The sequence below is a fragment of the Cricetulus griseus genome, chromosome 3 (genome assembly GCF_003668045.3).
Source record: "Cricetulus griseus strain 17A/GY chromosome 3, alternate assembly CriGri-PICRH-1.0, whole genome shotgun sequence".
Lineage (NCBI taxonomy): Eukaryota > Metazoa > Chordata > Mammalia > Rodentia > Cricetidae > Cricetulus > Cricetulus griseus.
Genome location: NC_048596.1, coordinates 96,573,759 through 96,586,577, shown reverse-complemented (window position 1 = coordinate 96,586,577; position 12,819 = coordinate 96,573,759). Strand labels below are relative to the sequence as shown.

General features: G+C 39.6%; 2 pseudogenes; both read left to right on the top strand.

Moving 5' to 3' along the window:
- Positions 1 to 429: 429 nt before the first annotated feature.
- Positions 430 to 2,338, top strand: LOC113834861 (annotated as a pseudogene).
- A 7,633-nt stretch (positions 2,339 to 9,971) lies between these two features.
- Positions 9,972 to 10,980, top strand: LOC103158603 (annotated as a pseudogene).
- The last annotated feature ends 1,839 nt before the right edge of the window (positions 10,981 to 12,819 follow it).

The following is a 12,819-nucleotide window of genomic DNA, read 5'->3' as shown; positions in this document are numbered from 1 at the left end:
TTTCAGCATGGATTGTCATACAGGAATAGCGTATTTAAATCATATTCTCTCTCCATCTGTTCTTATCCCTTTTGCTGCTGCACTAGTTACACCCTCCTTTTGTTTCATATGCCTCTAAAAATGATTCCACAAGGGAGAGAAAACATCTGGTTTATACCTTTCTGAGTCTGGCTTAATTCACTTAGTGTACTATTTTGTATGAAGTGCCATCCTAATGTAATTCTTCATTCGTGATTTTGGTTCCTTATGGGGATACTGTCAGTTGATCCCTCAGTTTTGTTACTCCCTCTTTACAAGCTATTTCAATAACTATTGTCTTACTGAAATGCTTCCTAGTGAAGTGACCCACTTGGAGCAGAGTGCATCACAAATAAATATGCATTATCATTGCAGAACACTCAGCTGAAATTATTGAAGTCTGAATTCAGTATGTCAACTTCCCAGAACACCACAACTTCTTCCATCATTTTCCTGCTCACTGGTGTGCCCAGGCTAGAAGCCTTCCATGCCTGGATCTCCATCTTTTTCTGCTTTCTCTACGAAACTGCCCTCTCAGAGAACAGCCTGATTCTCTTTGTCATTATCACTCAGCTCAGCCTCCATGAGCCCCATGTACTATTTCCTCTCCATGCTGTCCACCATTGACATCGGGCTGTCCATATCCACTTTGGCCACTATGTTGGGGGATATTCTGGTTCAATGCCAGGGAGATCAGCTTCAATGCCTGCTTGTCTAAAATGTTCTTCATTTAACTTTTCACTGTCATGGAATCCTCAGTGCTGTTGGCTATGGCTTTTGATCATTATTGGCCACCTCCAATTCCCTTAGATATTCTTCTGTCTTAACTGACCTTAAAATAGTAGTTATTGGAGTAGCCATTGTCACCCAGGGAACCCTAATACAGACTCCCCTGGCAGTGCCCCTGAAAAGATTGTCCTACTGCAGCAGCCATGTGCTCCACCACTCCTATTGCTTCCATCCTGATGTCATGAAGCTCTCATGCACAGACACCAGGATCAACAGTGTGGCATGCATTAAAATTAAGAGAAAGTTGAAGCAGATTATTGAAGTTATAGCTTACTCGGTTTTTATATATGAAATAAGCCCAAGATATATGTTTATTTCTCTTTTAAAATTTCTTTCCAGTTGTGTACTTTAAAAATTATTTAAAAACATCTGCAACTGATGCTTTCTAGGAAATGGAAAGTCAGTTTTTGACAATAGAGTGCCACTGGGTATATTAACTATACCCCTCTTCTCCATAGGTCCCCGAACCCTGAGGGGAGGGTTTTAAAGAAGACATCCCATTTAGGAGTAACTGTTCCAAAGTCTCCTATCCTCTGCCAATATTCATTTGTGAGTCTCTGTGTTATTGCCCTGTACTGCCCTGGGAATCTTCTCTCACCTTGGCTATTGATCTATGAGTATAGCAGATCATCCTTGAGAGTCATTTTATTGCTATGTTTATTTCACACAGTGGTTCTCAACTATCCTGATGTACATTTCCTCATGTGGTGAACCCAACCACAAAATTATTTTGTTACTACTTCATAACTATAATTTTGTTACTGCTATGGATCATAATGTAAATGTATGATATGCCAGGTATTTGATATACAACCCCTGTGAAAGGGTTATTTGCCCTCATAGGGGTGAACCCACATTGAGAACCACTGCTTTAGCAGAACAGTAGTATTTGCTTTTCCCGAGGTCCATGGCCTATCTAGTCTCAGGTTCCTGGGCATTCATGTAATTTTGAAAAATAAATTATGTTTAAAAATAAGCTTAGACTTAAAAAGATGTTTAGAGACAATGAGTGTTGCTAATATTCAACAGCCCTTTCCCTGACCATTAGTGTTTTTGTATCAGTGAAGGATACTTTACACATTAAGAAGCCAAGGTGAACTCATTAGCGCTAATCATTCATGTCCACTATTTTTCATTAAGTGTTGTTACATACATTTGTATTCATAAATACATAAATGTAACTTTCTCAGTCTGCATATTGTCACTTGTATGTATGTTTTTTTTTTTTTTTTAGGTCTGGCCATTCAGTATTGGTTTTTAAAACAGGATCTTAGGTAGTTCAGCATAGCTTCAGATTTGTTATGTAGCTAAGGATGGCCTTGAACTCTGATCCTTCTGCTCTACCTCCCAAAGTCTCAAATCCCAGGAATGTACCATCATAGCTAGCCATTTTGAGAAGTACCATATAGGTTTTTTGTACAATATCACTCTTTTGGGGTTTGAAAGACACCTTCCTGTTTGGCCATTTATCATACTGAAATTTAACCTCTTGCTCATTTATTTTCAGACTGCAATTAAGATTAACAAGTGACCTTTCACTCACATTCAGCTTTCTTGGTAATATACACAGACTGTTCTGTAGTACTACTTCTTGTCTGTTACAAGCACTGACAATGCTGATATTTAAATATTTGTTGAATAAATAGAATCACCAATGGTTCCACTGGAAATGAACATATATTAAAACCAAGCATTCTTTTTGTAGAAAAAAATAAGTCAATACATTTAAGACAGGAATCAACATCAAGAAATTTCTTCAACCCTGAGTTTTTTTTTAACTTGGGTGTGTGCATGCACAAAAAGAGGGAAATCCTTCTGCTAGTCAATTAAATAACAACCAGCCTTTGTAAAATGGAAAATCAAGAAATCTATGGAGATAATTCTGTTCCAGTGATTTTTTTCCTACCAACTTTAATGAGTTGTCTTGTTCTCATTGATGTCATTTTAAAGTCATTTTTCTGCAGCCAGTATTTCCCTTAAAAAGAACCAGGTCCTCAACATGATCTGTATAAACAAAACTATTCCTTTTATCACTTGGTTTGGTTTATTTGCAGAGACTTAGTTTCGTTTTAATATTTACATATTTTCTATTCAACACTTCCCATGTATTTGTTCAACCACAAGCACTTACTTTACATTATCTTACTCTCCTATTTTTTTACACAATAACTTAAAAATCATAATGACATTAAGATTTTTGTTCTCGGCCGACTCATCACAGACCAGGTAAGCGACCCCCTGCTTTTACCCAACTGTCCTAAGTGCCATTCACCCAGATCCCTCCAGGCTTGTCCCTGCTTGAAACAGACACGCCCAGGCAGGGAGTAGCTCCCTGAATCTGGGTACAGGCCACTCTTCCTTCCGTTCCTGGCGACCGATCCGCCAGGAGGTGAGTGATCCACCGCTCTAACCCAACTCCCTATCAAAGCCCCATCAATCCCGAGCTCCCTGGGCCTGCTCCTGCTTGGGGTAGACCTGCCCAGGCAGTGAGGAACTCCCAGAGCCTGGAAACACCCCACTCTTACTTCCTGTGTCCCGCCCCCACATACCCGATCCCTATGGAGGCCTAACTCCTTCAGAGTGAGGAGACTACGAGGAGAGGCAAGACCATCCAGAGCTTCGGACATTGAATTCCTGGCCCACACACACTACAGAGTAACAAGAGGAGATAGAGAGATCCTACCTGCACTCACTGGGAAAAGATATGGGAAGAAGACAGAATAAGAACTCGCTCAACAACAGAAAGACCATTATGACACCACCAGAATCTAGGGACTCCACTCCAGCAAGACCTGAAAAGCCCAACATAGTGCATGAAGATGAGATGGACCTCAAAAATTATCTCAGCAAGACGATAGAGACCTTCAAAGAGGAAACAAAAAAAATCCCTTAAAGAAATAGAAGAAAAAGCAAGCAAAAAATTACATGAAATGGAGGAAAAGACAAACCAAGAAATTCAAGAAATAAACAAATCTCTTAAAGAAGCTAAAGAAACCCAAAATAAAGCAACCAAACAAGTGAAGGAAGCACTTGAAACAGTTCAAAGCATGAAAGCTGAATTAGACACAATAAAGAAAACACAGAATGAGGCATCTGGAAATGGAAAGACTGGATAAATGATCAGGATCTAAAGACATGAGTATAACTAATAGAATCCAAGAGACAGAAGAGAGAATCTCAGCTATTGAAGACTCACTAGAGGATATACATTAATCAACCAAAGAAAACCTCAAGTCCAACAAATCCCTAACACAAAATATCCAGGAAATATGGGACACCGTGAAAAGACCAAACCTAAGAATAATAGGTATAGAAGAAGGTGAAGAAACACTGCTCAAAGGTACAGCAAACATATTCAACAAAATCATAGAAGAAAACGTCCCCAACCTACAGAAAGATATGCCTATGAAAGTACAAGAAGCTTATAGGACACCAAACAGACTGGACCACAAAAAGAAGTCCCCCCGACACATAATAATCAAAACTCCAAATCTACAGAATAAAGAGAAAATATTAAGAGCTGCAAAGGAAAAAGGCCAAGTAACATATAAAGGCAAACCAATTAGAATCACACCGACTTCTCAATGGAAACTCTGAAAGCCAGAAGGTCTTGGATAGATACCCTACAAGCACTAAGGGAGCATGGATGTCAACCCAGACTACTGTACCCAGCAAAACTTTCAATCATTATAGATGGAGAAAACAAGATATTCCATGACAAAAACAGATTTAAACAATACATATCCACAAATCCAGCACTACAGAAGGTTCTGGAAGGAAAACTCCAACCCAAGGAACATAACTACATGCACAAAAACACAGGCAATAGATAATCTAATTTTGCCAAACACAAAAAGAAGCAGGAGGGCAAAATCCACACACAATGATACCACCAACAATAAATCCAAAACAAACAAGAACCAACGAACAATGGACATTAATATCCCTAAATGTCAATGGTCTTAACTTACCCATAAAAAGATATAGGCTAACAGAATGGATACGAAGACAGAATCCATCCTTCTGCTGTTTACAAGAAACACACCTCAACTTCAAAGACAGGCGATACCTCAGAGTAAAAGGATGGGAAAAGATTTTCCAATCAAATGGCCTCAAGAAACAAGCCAGTGTAGCAATCCTAATATCTAACAAATTGGACTTTAAACTAAAATCAATCCAAAGAGATGAAGAAAGGCATTTCATACTCATCACAGGAAAAGTCCATCAAGATGAAATCTCAATCCTGAACATCTATGCTCCAAATACAAAGGCACCCACATTTGTGAAAGAAACATTACTAAAGCTCAAACCACACATAAAACCACACACACTTATAGTAGGAGACTTCAACACTCCCCTTACGCCACTAGACAGGACCACCAGACAGAAACTTAACAAAGAAACAAAGGACCTGAAAGAAGTTATGACCCAACTGGGGTTAACGGATATCTATAGAGCATTCCATCCAAACTCAAAAGAATATACCTTCTTCTCAGCACCACATGGCACCTTCTCTAAAATTGACCACATAGTAGGCAACAAAGCAAACCTCCATAGTTACAAAAGAATTGAAATAACCCCCTGTATCTTATCAGACCACCATGCATTAAAGCTAGAATTCAGCAACAATACAAATGGCAGAAAACCTGCAAACTCTTGGAAAATGAATAACACCCAATTGCACCATTCCTGGGTTGAGGAAGAAATAAAAAAACAAATTAAAGACTTCCTAGAATCTAATGAGAATGCAGACACAACATACCCAAACTTATGGGACACTCTGAAAGCAGTGCTAAGAGGGAAGTTCATAGCACTAAGTGCCCACATGAAGAAACTAGAGAAAAGTCACATTAGAGAACTGACAGAACAACTGAAAGCACTAGAGCAAAAAGAAGCAAACTCACCAAGGAGGAGTAGACGCCAGGAAATAATCAACCTGAGAGCTGAAATCAATAAAGTAGAAACTAGGAAAACATTACAAAGAATCAATGAAACAAAGAGTTGGTTCTTTGAGAAGATCAACAAGATAGACAAACCTCTAGCCAAACTAACCAAAAGGCAGAGAGAGAGTACGCTAATAAACAAAATCAGAAACGAAAAGGGGGATATAACAACGGACACTGTGGAAATCCAGAGAATCTTTAGGTCATACTTTGAAAATCTGTACTCCACAAAATTCGAAAATCTAATGGAAATGGACAGTTTCCTGGATAAATATCACTTACCAAAATTAAATCAAGATCAGATAAACAGTTTAAAAGGACCCATAACCTCAAATGAAATAGAAACAGTCATCAAAAGCCTCCCAACCAAAAAAAGCCCAGGACCAGATGGCTTCACTGCAGAATTCTACCAGAAATTCAAGCAAGAGCTGATACCAGTACTCCTCAAACTGTTCCGCACAATAGAAGCAGATGGGATATTGCCAAACTCTTTATACGAGGCCACAATCACTTTGATACCCAAGCCACACAAAGATAAGACTAAGAAAGAGAACTACAGACCGATATCCCTCATGAACATCGATGCTAAAATACTCAATAAAATATTGGCTAATCTAATCCAAGAACATATCAGAAAAATCATCCACCACGATCAAGTAGGCTTCATCCCAGGGATGCAAGGATGGTTCAACATACGAAAAACCATCAATGTAATCCACCATATAAACAAACTGAAAAAGAAAAACCACATGATCATCTCACTAGATGCTGAAAAAGCCTTTGACAAAATCCAACATCCCTTCATGATAAAGATCTTGGAGAGAACAGGAATAACAGGAACATATCTAAACATGATAAACGCGATATACACCAAACCAAGAGCCAACATCAAACTAAATGGAGAGAAACTCGAAGCGTTTCCTCTAAAATCAGGAACAAGACAAGGCTGTCCACTCTCTCCATACCTCTTCAATATTGTACTTGAAGTTCTAGCTAGAGCAATAAGACAAGAACAGGGGATCAAAGGGATACAAATTGGAAAGGACGAAGTCAAACTTTCACTATTTGCTGATGACATGATAGTCTACATAAGTGACCGGAAAAACTCTACCAGGAAACTCCTACAGCTGATAAACACCTTCATCAAGGTAGCAGGATACAAAATTAACTCAAAAAAATCTGTAGCCCTACTGTATACAGATGATAAACTCAATGAGAAAGAAATCATGGAAACATCACCTTTCACAATATCCACAAGCAACATAAAATATCTTGGGGTAACACTAACCAAAAAAGTGAAAGACCTATACAATAAGAACTTTGAGACTCTAAAGAAAGAAATTAAAGAAGATACCAGAAAGTGGAAAGATCTCCCATGCTCTTGGATAGGCAGAATTAATATAGCAAAAATGGCAATCCTACCAAAAGCAATCTACAGATTCAATGCAATCCCCATCAAAATCCCAACACAGTTTTTCACAGACATTGAAAGAACAATACTCAACTTTATATGGAAAAATAAAAAACCCAGGATAGCCAAAACAACTCTTTACAATAAAGATCTTCTGGAGGCATCACCATCCCTGACTTCAAGCTCTACTATAGAGCCATAGTTCTGAAAACAGCTTGGTATTGGCACAAGAATAGACAGATAGACCAATGGAATCGAATTGAAGATCCAGATATTAACCCACGCACCTATGAACACCTTGTTTTTGATAAAGGTGCTAAATCCATACAATGGAAAAAAGATAGCATCTTTAACAAATGGTGCTGGCACAATTGGATTCGGACATGCAGAAGATTGCAGATTGATCCATTCCTGTCACCATGCATGAAACTTAAGTGCAAATAGATCAAAGATCTCTCGATAAATCCAGCCACACTGAATCTTCTAGAAGAGAAAGTGGGAATAATCCTTGAACAAATTAGCACAGGAGACCGATTCCTGAACATCACGCCAGAAGCACAGACACTGAGGTCTGCAATCAATAAATGGGACCTCCTGAAACTGAGAAGCTTCTGTAAGGCAAAGGACACAGTCATTAAGACAAAACAACCACCCACAGAATGGGAAAAGATCTTCACCAACCCCACATCTGACAGAGGACTGATTTCCAAAATATACAAGGAGCTCAAGAAGCTAGCCACCAAAACACCATACAATGAAATTAAAAAGTGGGGTGCAGAACTAAACAAAGATTTTTCAACAGAGCAATCTGAAATGGCTGAAAGACACTTAAGAAAGTGCTCAAAATCATTGGCCATCAGAGAAATGCAACTCAAAACAACTCTGAGATACCACCTCACACCTTTCAGAATGGCTAAAATCAAAAATACCAATGACAACCTATGCTGGAGAGGATGCGGAGAAGAAGGAACACTCCTCCATTGCTGGTGGGAGTGTGAACTTGTAAGACCACTTTGGAAATCAGTATGGTGGTTGCTCAGAAAAATGGGAATCAATCTACCTCAAGATCCAGCCATTCCTCTCTTGGGTATATACCCAAATAGTGCATGTACATACAACAAGGACATATGTTCAACCATGTTCATAGCAGCATTGTTTGTAATAGCCAGAACCTGGAAGCAACCTAGATGCCCCTCAACTGAAGAATGGAAAGAGAAAATGTGGTACATTTATACAATGGAGTACTACTCAGCAGAAAAAAAGCAATGGAATCTTGAAATTCTCAGGCAAATGGATGGAACTAGAAGAAACCATCCTGAGTGAGGTAACCCAATCACAAAAAGACAAACATGGTATGTACTCACTCATATATGATTTTTAGACATAGAGCAAAGGTTTACCAGCCTATAATCCTCTTCACCAAAGAAACTAGAAATCATGAAGGACTCTAAGGGATAAATAGACCCCAGGAATGGGAAGTGGCATGAACTCCTGAGCTAATTGAGAGCATGAGGGTAGGGGAGAGGGTGCTGCCACAATAAGAGCACAAGAAGAAGAGGAGAGGAGAGGAAATGGAGGAGCAGAGATAGTGAGTTGGGGGAAGAATAGAGGAGAGAGAGCAGGATGAGAGATACCATATCAGAGGGAGCCACTGTAGGTCCGAGAAGAGATCTGGAACTAGGGAGATCTCCAGAGACCTACAAGGATGACAAGATCTGACAGTCCGGGCAGTGGAGGAGAGGACGGCCTAGAAGCCCTTCCCCTAGAATGAAATTGATGACTACTCTCTATGCTATCCTAGAGTCCTCATCCAGTGACTGATGGAAGCAGAGACACACATCCACAGAAATACACTGAGCTGAAATCGGGAACCTAGTTGAAGAGAGGGAGGAATGAAGAACGAAGGGGTCTGTACCAGGTTGGAGAAACCCACAGAAACAGTTGGCCTGAAAAAGGGAAAGCATATCGACCCCAGATGCTCTTTGGGAGGCCAGTATGGGACTATTCTAGCCCCCTTATCATGGATGCCAATGGGGAGGCCCCTGCACTCCTGGGAGCCTCCAGAGGTGGACCGGCGTTTTGCCCTGGTGTGTGTGTGGGGGACTATGAGATCCCACTTGAAGGGATGCACTCTGTCTCTGGACACATGGGGAAGGGCCTTGGCCCAGCACAGGAAGATTTGGTGGACTTAGTGGAGCCCCGGTTGGGGGCCCCACCCTGCCTGGGGAGTGTTGGGTGGATGGGGTCGGGGTAGGTTGGAGGTGAGGGAGAAGGAATGGGGGTGAGGGGAGGGAGAGGGAGAGGGGAAGTACATGTGAAACAAGCCTGTTCCCTAACTTGAATTAATAATAATAATAATAATAATAATAATAATAATAATAAAAAGATTTTGTTCTTAGAAGCTGAGAAATAGTGAAAAGCAGGGCAAATTACCTTGTGTGTTGGCTTATTGTTGCCCAGAAATATCCTGTCTGATATGCCAGTTATCATAGGACTTAATGATGTTTTCCAATGTCTATTTAATCTCTTCTTTTAAGTGTGTGCATATAAATATACAGAAGCCTAGATATAATACACTGTGGCTATTCTGAAAGCATGCATGTCTTCACAGATTTCAGTTTTGTTTCTTTCTCTAGTTTATCTACCATCACACAGCAGAAAAACATGCATTTCCATCAAAGGACAGGGAAGCATCTAGTTCATTAATGTTCCTAAATTGTGATGTATGTAGCAGAGACTGGAAGCATTTCTGTTCTCTTGTTATAGGATGTGTGCCTTTCCCCTAAAGGCATCTGCTTCCTTCCATCACTATGTCATCCTTCAACCAGAGCACTGTCTGACACTCTGCATTCTTCTTCCTCACTGGTATTCCTGGTCTCGACACTTCTTACATATGGATTTCCATCCTTTTCTGCTGTCTATATGTCATCACCATCTCTGGAAATGGCAGGATCCTTTTTGTCGTCATCAGCAAGTCAACCTCCATGAACCCATGTACTATTTCCTGCCCATACTGTCTTTCGCAAACCTGGGTCAGTGCCATGTCAGTCATTATGTCGGCTGTCATCTGGTTTGAAGTTTAAGAAATTATCTATTTAAAAACAGCATTTAAATTTTGGAAAATTTGTATGTTTGTACATGTCCTTTGATCATATTCATCTACTACCACCTCTTTCCAGTATCCCTTAGTGCACCACTTCCTCCTAGCTTTGTAAAGAATGTAAGAGCTGGCTTTTGAGGAGGAATGTTGTGAATGGTGACTTCTGGACAGGACACCTCTCTCTCTCTTCTCTCTCTCTCTCTCTCTCTCTCTCTCTCTCTCTCTCTCTCTCACACACACACACACACACACAATCATAGGAACTATGGTTACTCCCACAAAATTTACATAATGTTAAGCAAGTCAAACTTACATTATGAATGACAAAGGAACCCCGAGGAAGAGAAGACAGCTTTGATGCCTGCATTGTTTAATTGTTTTTATCCATGTCTTCATATTCATGGAATCTTCAGTTCTCTTAGTGATAGTCGTTGACTGCTTCCCTGTTATCTGCAACTCACTGAGGTATGCCATGATCTTAACTAGTTCATAAGTTGTCATGGTGGACTTTGCATATGCCATCATGAGGACATGTTCCTTTACTCCTGCTCTCTAAGCATCTGTCTTCTTGCCAGAGTCACATGCTTCATCATTCTTATGTTTGGGTCATCAACTCTGTGCTCTGCAGTGCATTCAGGGAGAAATGGGAAAAGGTACTTGGTACTCGCATCTTCCATCTCAGGGCTGCTGACATCTTCTACATCTACATCATCTCTTGATCTCCAGTGTAGATTTTTGGGAAGCATGATGCTCCCTTTTTGTACATTTTCATTTTTGATGTTTGTCTCTTATCCCTCCGTCATATAATGAAACTTATAATTTACACCACAACAGACATGAAAATCAAAGGTTGTGCTAAAATTTCCCTTCATAAGCTATTTTAGGAAAGTTTTAGCATTGCCTGTCTTTAGATGCTCCTTGATTCAAATTTGATTATTTACTAGTGTGAATAGTATAGATTTTATACTTTGTTAATATGTGTTTATGTGATTTTTTCTGTCTTTTGATGATTTAGTAATTTTACTGGCTTCATAGTCTTAGAGTGATTCCCTTTCAAATTAATTTAAAAATATATTTCATTAGTTCTTTGAGATTCTTGAGCAATGCATTTTTTTATGTTCATATTCCTCCACCAACTCCTTCCAGATAAGATAAAGTCCTTACTTGGCACAGTTATAGGGACAGGAATAAAAGGATAGATAGGAAGCACTTGGGAGGCAGAGGCAGGCGGATCTCTGTGAGTTCAAGACCAGCCTGGTCTCCAGAGCGAGTGCCAGGATAGGCTCCAAAGCTACACAGAGAAACCCTGTCTCGAAAAACAAACAAAAAAACAAAAAAACAAACAAACAAACAAAAAAAATGGATGGATAGGCCCTAGGGGAGGATCCGGTATTATTATTCTGCTAAAGGGACACAGTATTAAACTGACTCTTATTGACTCATTGTTGTACACAAGATTACTGATGCATCTTTTAGGGTTTATCAGAGAATCTTCTGTTTGCAGTAGCTGGTTATTAACACAAAGTCCCCCAAGGGGTCTAGGTGCAGTGTATGAGAGACCACAGAATGCTCAGCCCTAGACCAAAACATCTTGTGTAGTTTGTTTCCTTTGATGAATCCATGACTGGTATAATATAGACCTATGACCCTTCAGCATGGAAAAATTAAATCAGGAGCCTATTACTGTCTCTAGACTATAATATAATAACCTTCTGATGTTTAATATAGTTACATCCCTGGGTAAAGTTTAAGTTTTATTAATTGCTAATTTTTTGATGGAATTGCTTATTATTACAAACATAAATTGTTTTTAGTTGAATTGGGAATAAACTTAATAAATAAATTATGTTGTGAATAAAAGAACACATTTTTAATTGTCAAAGGTCACTGAGGTTGGAGGAAGAGATGAGTGTGTGAGCTACTGCCTGGACATCTCTGCTGTCTTAGTCCTAGCCCCTGGGGGCACATCTTGTGTCCCACCCCCTCATACTCCACTGTCAGTACCCAGGTAGCAGCATCCTTCCCGCTGTAGCATCAGTGGCCACAGGAGCGATATGCCCGCCTACACCTGGAGGAAGAGGGACCACAGGAGCCACAGGCCTCACCTGGAACAATTGGAAGAAGAGGTGGGTAGAAGGCAGTATAAGAATACATTCTATATTGCTCTATGGAATATGAAAGCAATATGGAAGCACCAGTAACTAGTGGTTCTACAACATCAAGACCTGAACATCTAACACAGATGAAGCATAAGAAAATGACCTTAAAATAACTTTATGAAGATGATGGAGGCTCTTAAAGAGGAAATGAAAAATTCCCTTAAAGAAATAGAGAAAAGGACAAACAGAAAAGTGGAAGAAATCAATAAATCCCTTAAAGAAAAACCAAGATAAAACAACAAACAAATGAAGGAAACTGTTCAAGATTTGAAAAATGAAATAGAGGCAATCAGGAACAAAAAAACCAAGGGGATTCTGGAAATGGAAAATAAGAGGCCCAAAGACTGATTTTGGGTTCTAGCTTCAAGCTAAAGATGAGAAAAACAAAGCAGCCGACCA